This window comes from Trichosurus vulpecula, chromosome 4, assembly GCF_011100635.1.
Source record: "Trichosurus vulpecula isolate mTriVul1 chromosome 4, mTriVul1.pri, whole genome shotgun sequence".
NCBI classification, from domain to species: domain Eukaryota; kingdom Metazoa; phylum Chordata; class Mammalia; order Diprotodontia; family Phalangeridae; genus Trichosurus; species Trichosurus vulpecula.
In genome coordinates this window covers 76,213,473-76,225,785 of record NC_050576.1, presented here as the reverse complement: position 1 = coordinate 76,225,785, position 12,313 = coordinate 76,213,473, and the positions used below count along the sequence as shown (strand labels likewise).

Sequence of the window (12,313 nt, the reverse complement as noted above, 5' to 3'; positions counted from 1 at the left end):
AGGAAAACGCTGGAAGTTTTATTGCCGAGCAATCCTGCGTTGGCAGGGAAATGAACTAAAAGATCTTATTCTCCAATTTTTATGATGATTACAGACTATATATACAGATATATGTTTAAACACTCCTACAGAAAGACAAAAACCCACCCTTAGAGCCTGTTCTACCCTTTTTTAATTAATACCAAAAGCAATTAAAGCATTATGTGCTTTTATCACCTGCCAAATTTCATTATTTTTTAAAAAACAGTTAACATGTTTTGAGATCTATTAATTTACTCACATATAAACTTTCAAAGGTGGTTTCCTTGGTTTCTTCGAGTTCTAACCCTCATCCAGGTGGTAGAAAATAAATTCATTAACCCAAGATTTCAAGTACCTTGAGATTGTTTTCTACTCTTGGTGAAATTGTTCAAGTTTGTCCAAACCTTCTGCCTCTCACTCATAGCCTTGAAGCCTTGGGGTGGACACATGCTCATGTTTGACCTCAGGGACAGGAAGACTCAGCGTACCATACCTGTAAGCAGGTGTCTTCAGTATCAGGAATGGCTGTGTCCTGAGATGAGGAAAGGAAAAGATTGAATGGTGCGTGCAGTGGTAGTGGAGGAAGATAGCATAGGACCCCACCTTGCCAAAATATTCCTGAACTAATTCAAATATGCTGAGTAAGGAAGGCATAACATTCATGACCAGGAAGGTCATGGTATTGTTGTATTCTACACAGGTAAGACCATATCTAGAATATCATGTTGAAGTTTTACATACCGTATTTTAGAAAGAACATAAACTAGATAGAAAATGTCCAGAAGAGAGCAACCAGGATTGTGAAGGACTTCAATTTCATGTCAAATGAAGATGACTTAGGTGGTGAGTGCTAGACTTAGGAGTCAGGAAGGTCTGAGTTCAAATCTTGCTTTAGATACTTTAATAGGTGTGTGACCTCAGGCTTAAAATTCACCTCTGTCTACCTCAGTTTCCTCATTTGCAAAATGGAGACAATAATAGCACCTACCTCCTAAGGCTGAACTCTGCAAACTTAAAGCACTATATAAATGCTAGGTATTATTATTATCAGTTGAAGGAACTGAAGGTGTTTGCTATGGAGAAAAAAATAGACATGATAACCACCGTTAAGTACTTGAAGGGCTGTCAAATGGTACAAGGATTCAGTCAGTTTTCGTTTTTTAATATATTTTTATATTTATTTCTAATTCTTTATTTTTTAATATATAATATTTTATTTTTCAACAATTACATTTTAAAACAATTTTTAACATTTTTTTTAAAGTCTGAGTTCCAAATTCTATCCTTCCCCCCCTCCCTGAGACAGTAAACAGTCTGATATCATTTAAATATGTGAAATCATGTAAAACATTTCCATATTAGTCATTTTGTAGAAGAAGACTCAATTTAAAAAAAGAATGAAAGGAAGAAAGGAAAAGAATGAAAGGAAGGAAAAAATAAAAGGAAGAAAAAGAATGGAAGGAAGGAAAGAAGGAAGGAAGGAAGGAAGGAAGGAAGGAAGGAAGGAAGGAAGGAAGGAAGGAAGGAAAGAAGGAAGGAAGGAAGGAAGGAAGGAAGGAAGGAAGGAAGGAAGGAAGGAAGGAAGGAAGGAAGGAAAGAAGGAAGGAAGGAAGGAAGGATGCTGCAGTCAGTATTCAGACAATATCAGTTCTTTCTCTGGAGGCAGATAGCATGCTTCCTCATGAGACTTTTGGGATCATTTTGGATCATTGTATTGCTGAGAATGGCTAAGTCACTCACAGCTCTTCAACCTACTATATAGTTGTTTCTATGTACATTGTTCACCGGGTTCTGCTCACTTCACTTTGCATCAGTTCAAGTCATCATTAAGTGCCTACTATGTACCGAGCACTATGATATGCACTGAGGATACAAAAAAGGAAAAAGAAAAACAGTACCTACCTTCAAGGAGCTTATGTTCTAAAGAAGAAGACAACATACAAAAGGCAAAAGGAGGCTGAAAAACAGGAGGAGGATGGAGAAACTATTCCACATAGGGGAAGGTTGAAAAAGTCAGAGAAATCTCAAATTAGAGCAGCCAAGTGAGACATGAGAAGATGTTCTGAGCTGAGCTGACTCCTCAAATGTAGGTTTTGGAGTTCATGACTCCATTCACAAATCAGTGGGACAATGGTTTAGTGATAAGGTAGAGTATCAAGGCTGATGGGATCTTTTAGGATGACAAGGTTTTCCCAGTAATGAGCTTCCTGGTATATGGTGGAAAAGTCATAGGAGTCCCAAAATAGAATAGTCAGATGAGAACCGAGAATTCAATTCATTCTGGTTAACCCCAGAAGACAGAATTAGGAAGAATGCGTGGAAGTTGCCAAAAGGCAAATGAGAATTGAGGATAAAGGATAAACTTCCTAGTAATTGTATCTGCCCCAAATAGAGCTACTTCAGGGTATTGTGGGTTTCCCTCTCACTGAAGGTGTTTAAGCAGAAAGTGAATCATTACTTGTTGGGGATGTTTTAGAAAGTATTCTTATTCAGAGATAGGTTGGACTAGATGACCTCTGAGGCCCTTTTCAACTCTGAGATTCATCACAGTTGTCAATATCCACCCATCAGCATTTCCTGGTTCCAGAAGAAATCCCATTTGAGTGCCTTCAAGGAAAAAGAGCTTCCCACATTGTACCCCTATTAGACATTGCTGGCTCTACTTCCGGATATACTAGAATAAACTCCTCGATCCCAGTGTTCCTGCTTAAACGAAGGGCAGCATGAGATAGCCACATTTGCTCACAGTAGCATGGACTCAAGAAATCCAGAAGGTATGCCATTGGCCCAGGTCAATGACAGGAATGTCCTAACAATTCTAGTCAATTATATTGTTCCAGAGAGTCTGTAGAGAGCCTAGAATGCAGATATCAAAAGTATGTGAAATTTCTCCATAAAATTCCTTCATAATCACACTGGGTACCACCCAGAAAGAAGGGCTGGTATTTTATCCCCCAGTATCAGTAAGAGATGCTTTGATAAATTGAAAGCCCTTTGCGGCTCAAGAATGCTACTGTGAGTAACCAAAGTATGCCACTTGTAACCAAAGCAAGTTGATAGCCCCTGCTCTCTTTCCACAAGGCTAGAAAGGATGAGTCTTCCTTGCTCTTCTCTTCTGGTCTCCTAAGCTCCATGGGAGGCAATTTAATTGTCAGCCTCATCTTGCCTGTTTCCTTTTGGGCAATGCCTGGCTGCCTGAAATCTAAATAAAACTGTCAGCAAAATATAGTAATTTGCATAGCATTTGTGTGTGTGAATAGCTCCATGCTAGATGTTACTAAGAGTTCATCTGAAAGACTTTGTTCCTCCCCTGAGAGAACAATACTATTCTGTTTTCAGGAAAGACAATCAGCAGGAAATCTTGGTTATCTCCTATTGTATCAATACACAGAGCCCCCACCTTCATTACGCCCCCTCCCTTCATAAAACAGTGATGATTGGGATCTTCAAGAGTAAAATATTCCCTTAACTGTAAAGGTAGAATCCATAATCTCAATCATATATGGAAGAGAGAGAAAAAAGAGGAGGCTTTGGAAGAAAGAAAAGGAAGGAGAAAGGGAAGAGATAAATGAGAAAACCTGGCTAGTAAGTAGAGGCAGTACGAATGAAAGGTAGCTCTTCTGACTCTAAGGCTATTTCTTTCCCTTATACCATACTTCTTATATGGGTCCCAGCAGAGACTGCCACAGACTGGAACTAAGGAAGAGAAGAGCCACTCCATCCAGCAATAGACAAGAGTTACTAATTCTGGGGTCATGTTGTTCAAGGATATTGGAAGGTGGCTACTCTTGGAGTAGATGGGAGAGGATCCTGGATGAGTGTGGTGACTCTTGTGTTGTTGTTGCTCTTGTTGTGTTTGTCCTTCATTCTTGAAGAGGACCATGACATCAGGGAAGTGATGATATGACACGCAGTTGACTTGGATTTGAGTGAGGAAGGGTGGTGCAAGGTTACCAGCCTCACTTTCTCCTCCAGAGCCAAATGGATCCAGTGGCTTGACATTCATCAGGATGACTGGAGATGGCCCAGGAGGCAATGGGAGACTGGTGGCTCTTAGAAGTGATTGGAAAGAGGATGGTCTAGAAACTGCTCATTTATATTCATGAAGCAAGATGATATGTAGAGCAGCTACAACGTAAAAAGAATAGCAGTGGAGACACCCAGAATTTCACAGGAAACAAAATATAATCCATCCATGAAGAGATGAAAGGAAGCAATAATAAAACCTATACCCTGAGATGCCTACACACAAATATAACAATTCTAACCCTAAATGGGAATGGATTAAAATCAATATTAAGGTCTTCTAGGCCTATAGGAGGGAGGGAGGTGGCACAGTGAATAGAGTACTGGGCCTGGAGTCAGGAAGACTTGAGATTAAATTTGGTCTCACACACGTATTATGTATCACCTTAAGTAAGCCATTTAACCTCCATTTGTCTCAGTTTCCTCAGTTGTAGACCTCAGGTCTAAATAAATGCTATACAATAAATGTTAGCTATTATCACTATTACTATTACTTCAAGGGGGAAAATCATGGAAAAGGAAACCTCAACGCCATGCTCTAAGAAACAATATAGAAAAATTAGAAATATCAGAAACAGATTGCAATGTTCAGAATCAAGAGAATCCAAAGAATACCCATAAAAATGAATCTCACGTTTAAATTGCCAAGAAATATTGTCAAATTTCAAAATGATATGAGAGAACAATTTTTACTAGAAACAAAGGAAAAGCTCTTTTGGATTCCAAGAAGAAACTATCAGAATAGCATGGCATTACTCAATAGCTTCAAAAAATCAAAAGAAAAGTTGGAATGAAATGTCACATTCCAAAGAAGAACGAACATCAGTTGAGTCCCCAAAATAACATCATGCAAAACTGAGACTAAACATTAAAACAATCTGGACATTGAGTAAAAAGAAAAAATTTAAATATGTTTTCCAAATAACGAAGGTCAGCAGTATATTCAACTTGCAAACTGAACAAACAGCAGAAAGTTGAATACTTTCAGAGTTGAAGAAAAGTTGAAGAAATTAAATGTGTATTTTCATGTAGCTAAGGTGAATCAAGGGCATAAATATATTTTTTTCAAATCATTTTCTGAGTGACACTGAGAAGGCAAAGGGATCATCTGTGAGCTAAAGACTCTAAGGAGTAAAATGTGTGACAGGATAAATCAATATGGTCAATACGTGGAAGAAGAGAATATATTTCAATAGAAAAATCATCTCTTCCTTAATAAATCAATATTATAAGTGGTAGGATTATACAAAGCAACACCTGGTAGATGAATAGCAGCAAGGATGAAACAGTAGCCTAGGTAATATCTGGTCAGGACCTGGGAGGAAAGATGGATAAAAGATTTTTCAACTCTGCCTCTCCATTTTTGAGATAATGGGAGAGCACACTGGAGCAGAACACAGAGGGGTGAGCGGAAGTTGGTTATGGCAGAGACAGACCAGTTGGGATGTATCTTGAATCTAAACCCAAGAGGCAGCAGGAAGTAAGGCAAGGACCTTACAAAAGGACTCTGATAAGGGGTAGGGTGGACACTTTGGATGACCAGATTCAAAATGGGTCATCCAGCTTGGTGCTAACTCCCCCTGGAGTTTGGCAGCTGGGAAGTCAGCTCAAGAAAAGTAAAAAAGGGGGGGTGGGGGTAAAAAGTGGTATTTATGGAATCCTAATAAAGCTGCTTCAGCCCCAATATTCTAACTTCCTTCTAGGCTCCGCTGAACAGCAGGCCAACTGCCCCTATCTAGCCACTCACCCCCACCCCCACCTCAATATCCCAACTTTGTCATATATGCCTTACTGCTCACTAGAACAGGTGTATCCATGAATGCATATTTCTCACAGAAACAGCAGACATGTCAATGTGATGGAATCCCAGACATTGCCTCCAGCTGGACACTGCCCCCAGATCCATTCCCCATATTTCCCACAGAAACAGCAGGTATGTTCATATGCTCAACCACAACCACATCCATCTAGTCTGACAGGACCACAATAGTCAGCCAATCAGAAAGCAGCACCACCAGGATGCCCAAGCAGGATGTGGACCCCAAAACAATAGAAGGGACTTTCCCTAAGTAGGCACCTGTACAGTAATAGTAAAGAACTGACCTAGAGTGAACTTATGATGCAGAGAGGCTTATTATGAGATCATTATCATACATACATACCCTTCCAAATGTGTTTTTCAGTATGCATTGTAGGTAATCGCGTGTCCAGTTCCACCATGGCTAGGAACCCTCCTTATTACCTAATCCCTTCACAAACCCCTACTGCCTTTCTAATATTCATAATTTCTGTTATGTAATTGCATATTTGCCCTATAAAAACCCATCTTGCTTTCTCTAAAGTTGGTGGTTCCTCTTGGAACCTAGCCCACTTCATGAGAGGTATCAACCTCAATAAAAGCCTATACTTGGATTAGAAGTGGCCTGAATGAATTCTTTGAGGTGGTTCCACCACAACACATCATGAAACTGCACTAGTTTTTGGCATCCCTGGGTTGGCAGAGTCTCTGACTTTGACCGCCCCCTCCACGTGGAGCAGAGTCTCTGATTCAGATTTCTTCTAATCCAAAAGTAAACCTGTCTTTTTCCCTTCTCTTAGCTGGGAGGTCCTTCAAGCACCTAGGAAGGCTTGACTGGATCGCTTGGGCTCTAGTCCCCAAGGCCCTTGCAGCCTGCAAATTCCCTCTAGACAGAGGATACTCTAGGAATTTCCCAGGGAGTTCTTTCTGAACTCATTCTTTTTTCTTCATCCTTCAGTGGGGCCTATAAGGACATTAGAATATCGGGGTTGGGGGCAGTTTCATAAGGATTCCAACAGTATGATATCAAAAGATGTAAACAATGATTAAAAGACAAAGAATATAGTCAGACCTGGACTAGGGTAATTTTATACTTTCCATTGCATCTGACTGCCTCCATAGAAAATTAGTATTCCTAGGAATCAATTCTAGAGATTCCTAGAAGGAGTACAGAATAAGAAAGAGGATGCAAGGAAGCTAAAAAAATCTTAGAAATATGTATTATAAATTAATATTACTGGATGAGGTGGAAGGATGGGGGCAGAGAGTGTTAAGGAACACATCCTAAGCTTAGAAAAGAAAGGGCTAAGCAAACAAAAAAGAGAGAATAACAAAGTAAACACAACAAGTTTGGGATTTGGAAGAGTAATAAGGGAGAATTGGAGAGGAGACCAATTTTAGACTTGTACAAGCAAAACAAATAACAGAGGCTAAGGAAATTATCTACAAATATATTAAAAATCCAAACTAACAAAACAAGAAAAAGAGATCTTAAGCAACCTAATCTGAGAAAAAAAATTGAGTAAAATCATTCCAAAGGGGAAAAACCTGCACCATACAGATTTACAAGTGAATTCTATCACTTAAAGAGTAATTAATATGTATGCTACAAAATTCTTCTAAAAAATAGACAGAAAATATACTACCAAACTGCCCTTATGAGACAATATGGTCCTGATACCCAAACAAGGAAGAAACAAAGTGGGGCAAGGTAGACCTGTCTAACTTATTAGTAGTGATGAAAATTTTTTGAATAAAATCTTCACAATGAGACTACAAAAATATATCCAGAAAGTATTTCACTACAACCAAGTTGGATTCATACCAACAATTGAAAGATGGTTCAACATTAGGAAACAATTGGCATAATTAAGCATTAAAAACAGCAAAGGTAACAAAAACCATACGATTTTTTCAATAGATGCAAAAAAAGCAACTTTCAACAAAATACAACACTCATTTATGTTTAAAACCCTATAAAGCATATGCATAGGTGAAGCATTCTTTAATGTAATCAAAACCATATATTTAACACAAAGAGTTTGCATTTTTTGCAGTGGAGAAAGCTTCCCCCATACAAAAACGAGCAAGTATCCCCTCTATTTTGACAAGATAATAGAAATAACTCGCTAACAATCTACGACTATCAGACAAAAGAACAAAATAGAACATGCAAACATTGGAAAATCAAGACAAAATTTTCCCTATTTGCAGATTACATGAGAGTGTACTTCAAAAAGAAACCCAGAAAATCCTCAAAAAATCAATCAAGACGATTAATAGCTATAGCAATGTTGCAAGATATAAAATAAATACGTGAAGTCATCATTATTTTCATATAGTATTAATTTGAAAAGGGAAGAAGTGATAAGAGAAACTCGTTTCAAAATAAAGACAAAATGCATAAAATATATGGGACTAGGACATACAAAATGTTGCTATAAATACAATTACAAAACACTCTACAGAAATAAAGGGAAAGTATTCACTGTTCATTGTAGGGCCATGTTAACATAACAAAAATGATAATATTAATTTAACTAATTTACAAATTTAATTCTATACCAATCAAATTACTTAGCAAATGCTTTTCAGAACTAGACAAAAAAAACAAAATTCATTTGGAAGGACAAAAGATCTATAATTTCAAAGGAAATAATACAAATGTATAAACAAAGAGTATTTAGTATTATTAGATTTAAAACTATATTGTAAAGAAGGATTCATCCTTGTTAGATTAATGAAATAGACCAGCTTAACAAGAAACTGAAGCAAGTAAAAAAAGTAGTCTGGTGTTTGATAAACTCAATTATATTGATAAACTCAATTATAAATTACTGGAATAAAGACCGCTTTTTATAAGAACTGCTGATAAAACTAAAAGGTAATTTGGCAGAAATTAGGATTGGATCAACATATTACACCACATAACACAATAAGCCTAAAAAGTCACACCGTTTTTAATAGAAAATATGACACTATGAGTAGAGAGAAAATTCTTAAACAAGGGATAAGAGAGATCATAATAAATAAAATACTAAAATTTGCATAAATTTAAAAAAATTTCAGGGACAAACTCAATGAGGACAAAATCAGAAGATAAATAGTAAAGTAGGAAAAATATTTGCATCAAATATCCTGATAAAGGTCTAATATGCAAAATATATAGGAAATTGGTGCACATGATGCCAACAGCCATTCTCCAACAGACAATTTGCCCAAAAATATAAACAGTTATCAAAAGATTTTCAAACTACAAATGGCCACATTAAATTATGTTTCAAATTACTAATAATAAGAGAAATGCATATTGATAATAACTCTCAGATGTCTTTTCACTCCATGCTAATTAGCAAAAGTGGAAAAATAAGAATATTTAATGCTGAATGACTGGCAGTGGGAAGACAGGCAGACAAATGTGCTGTCGGTGGAGCTGAGATGTTGTCCAAAAATTCTAAATTCCAATTTGTATTTTTTTCTATATAAGTGACCAAATTATCAATACTCTTTAATCTAGAAATCTCACTATTGCAGATATACCCCCAAGGAATTCAAAGAAAGAAACAAAGTTTCAGTTTATGCCAAGATATTCATTGTAGCATTCTTTGGGATAGCCAGATTAGGTGCTAATGGACTGAAGAAATGATGTTATATAAATGTCATGAAATACAATTTTACAGTAAAAAAATATTATTTTATTTTTGTTACTAGGGGTGAGGGAGAGAGATTTAGCAATGAAAGTAATATAAAAATTAAAAAATTAGATTTTAAAATAAATGAGGATTATGAGCGATTCTGGGAAATAGAGAAAGATTTTTTTTTTAATTTACATGAAAGGACAATAGTTATTTAAACAGAGCTCAATGGGGGTAACCACGGTATCTGAGTTCATCCAGAAAAGGGAGAGTCATCAAATGTGAATCAATCAACGGCATTCCCACACTTTTACTGTTTGATCTACACTTCCAGTAACCACGTATTGTGGAAATCCAAGGAGGTAACAAAGTGTTCATGTGCGTTGAGGGTCTTCATGCGTTATTTGTTCTTACAGTCCCACACACGTAAGGTGTTGTCATCAGCACAACTCAAAATAAACTTTCTCCCAGAATGAAAGAGAACTCCACGTACCCAATTATCATGGCCTACAAGGTCGTAAGGCACATGCCAGTGATGATGTCCCACATCTTAATGGTCTTGTCTCTGGATCCAGACAGCAAGATAGGCCCAGGTTTGCTACTTTTTTTAGTCTCAGATCCTGTAGCTTCAGAGATAGAGGAATAAGAGCTTTCTGGGGCCCAGGAAATGCACTTGACCACATGCTCATGTTCTCGGAGCTCAGCTTTGCATTCCTTCATGGCTACTACCCATACACGTACTGTCTGGTCATTAGAACAGCTGGCAATTAAGGTGCCATCTTGATTTGGCCACACCATGCATACCCATTCTCTGTGTCCTGTGAAAGTCTTCACACAGTAGCCAGTTTACACTTCCCACATTTTTACAGTTTTGTCCCTGGAGGCAGATACTATATGATCTCCATTAGGCATGATGGCTGCTGAAGAGACATTGTGATCATGTCCATGCAGGGTTCTGATGCACTCAAAGCCCTGGACATCCCATAGTTTAATGGTCATATCAGCAGAACAGGAAGCCAAAAGCTTGCCGCTGTGGTCAAAGGAAATGTCCTGAACAGAGTCCATGTGTCCCTTAAGGGTTCGCTCAAAATCTCCAGTTTCATAATCCCACACCTTTATTGTAGCATCCTCAGAAGCAGAGACCATAACACTGAAAACTGGGTGGAAAATGACAGATGTGACCGGACTCCTATGTCCACTCAGTGAGTGCTTTTCTGGAGGTCGAGGAATCCATTCTTTTGGGTCTCGTTTCTGACCAAGACGTCCACCTGACCTAAATTCTTCCTTTGCTTCGTTTAGCTTTGATTCTAATTCCATAACCTTCTTTTATAGTCTGATAACTGATGTCCACTTTTTTTCCAAAAGGACAGCATATTTCTTATTTAACTCTTCATTCATATCTAATTCAGCTTCTTTTTTAAAAATTGAATATGCCTCTTCGTAGCCATTTGAACGAAGATAATCTGCTATAGCTCGATTTAGTTCATCTCGTTGTCTCTGTGACAGCACCATTGTGGCTATGATATCAAGTTTTCTGATACAGCAGCACCTGCCTCCCTTCTTCAGGAAATCAGAACGCTTTACAATCCCGGAATCGGCAATCAAATATGCCACAGAGTGGCGTCCACTATTAGGAAAATAGTTCTTCACAGGTAAGATCCAACTGGTAACCAGGAGACATTCAACAAGGAAGGTTCATTCCACCCGAGAGCCCGCCGCCATCGCCGCCGCCTCGGTGTGGCCCCTTCCGTCCTTCACTCCCATCCACCGGCGGGGGAGGGGAGGAGGGGAGGGAGGAGGGCGGAGAAGGGAGGGAGGGGAGGAGGGGGGCTGGCGCGCAGGGCCCGGGCCCGGGGCGGGCCGGCAGTCGTGGGGCAATAAAGAAAGATTTATAGGATGTAAAGCAAAGCAAATTAAGCAGACCCAAAGAAACGATTTACAGAGTGACTACAACATACATGAAAAGATGTAAAGGAAGTCCACTAAAACTGATCTCTGAATGATGGAAAAAACAATGGAGGTCTTGGAGAATAAATACATGATAAAATAAACCTTCCTCAAAGCAGAGAAGTGAGGGCCTACTAGCATGGAATATTACATACAATGTCAAACAAGGTTTCTCTATCAGATGTTTTTGCTTAATAGTTTTTCTTTGTCTCAAGGGAATATTTAAGGTCAGGGGATAGTAACTATAGTGTAAAGACAAAGGCATCAATAAAATGTTTTTAAATGCAGGAACCAATAAGGGGAATTCCTATTCCAGATTTATTCCTTATCAGTAAGAACGAACTCTTTGCTGAGGTAAAAATCTTATGAAGGCAGTGATCACTGTACATTAGAATTCATGATAGAAAAAGAAATTTAAGCACAGTCTTGCATTTAGGGAAAGAATTTAAGGGGGTCAGAGGAAGGATAAGTACAATCCTATGGCCTAAAACTCTACAGAGGAAGTCACACTAGGAGTAATGGGAAGTTTTCAAGAATGGAATCCTGAAAACACAAATAAGAAATATTCCAATGTAGAAGAGGTAATGCTTTCTAACAAGCGTTTGGACTCACAGGAAATTAAATCAACCAACTTGGATTTTTTAAAAATGATGAAAGTAAGGACAGATAAAGGAGAATGAATATCAAATTCTTATAGTGGGAATAATGGCAGCAATATTAAAACTCAGAATGAGCTAGGTCTAGAAAGGGATACCAAGGAAAACAAAAAGTGGAGTACACTATTAGGGAAATAAGGAGTGTCAAAGATGGAGTAGGAACAATTCTTAAGGAGATTGGAAAGATGATAATGTATGACTGAAAAAAGGCAGCTACTCAAACCGTACTC

At 38.1% G+C, this 12,313-nt stretch overlaps 1 pseudogene; it reads right to left on the bottom strand.

Annotated features, from left to right (window-relative positions):
• Positions 1-9,770: 9,770 nt before the first annotated feature.
• Positions 9,771-11,050, bottom strand: LOC118848123 (annotated as a pseudogene).
• Between the last annotated feature and the right edge of the window lie 1,263 nt (positions 11,051-12,313).